Source organism: Rutidosis leptorrhynchoides, chromosome 5 (genome assembly GCF_046630445.1).
Source record: "Rutidosis leptorrhynchoides isolate AG116_Rl617_1_P2 chromosome 5, CSIRO_AGI_Rlap_v1, whole genome shotgun sequence".
NCBI lineage: Eukaryota > Viridiplantae > Streptophyta > Magnoliopsida > Asterales > Asteraceae > Rutidosis > Rutidosis leptorrhynchoides.
This window is the reverse complement of record NC_092337.1, coordinates 21382108-21382720: the sequence shown is the minus strand read 5'-3', so window position 1 is coordinate 21382720 and position 613 is coordinate 21382108.

The following is a 613-nucleotide window of genomic DNA, read 5'->3' as shown; positions in this document are numbered from 1 at the left end:
AATTTAAACAAAAAATTGCACTTGAATGAAAAAAAAAAATAATAAAAAGGACTACAATAATAAGAAAAATCAAAAACCCTACTAAAGAATTTTTGAAACAATTTTGACCGTGTTGATTTAATAAAAACATACCTCAAAGCACGTACAAGTGTCTGTGGACTGCAATTAAGACACACGGTGACACTCGTGAATAATAAATATAACATTTCATATTAAAAAGCTTAGAGGAAGAAGGTATATAAGACGATATAATTAGCACTTGAGTGCACCTATAACCATGCAAAGTTGTTCAATGTCATGTTTAATAACACTTCATGTCTAGTTGCATACCTTCAATGTCGTGTTTAAGTTATATCGTGCATTGCTAAGAAGTTTAATCTGATCATGATTCTCAATTAAGGTTTGACATTCTAGACATGACCTGGACAAGTCAAATAACTATGATCAGTCCTAAAATCTGAATGTTTAGTCAAAGAAATATATACATAAGTTAGTATCAAAATTGAATTATTACGAAGGTGCTACTTATAGAAGTGTATAGAAGTATATGGGCTATATATATAATAATTAATAGTTAAATACAATATTATTAGTTGAATTCGATTTTAAATTC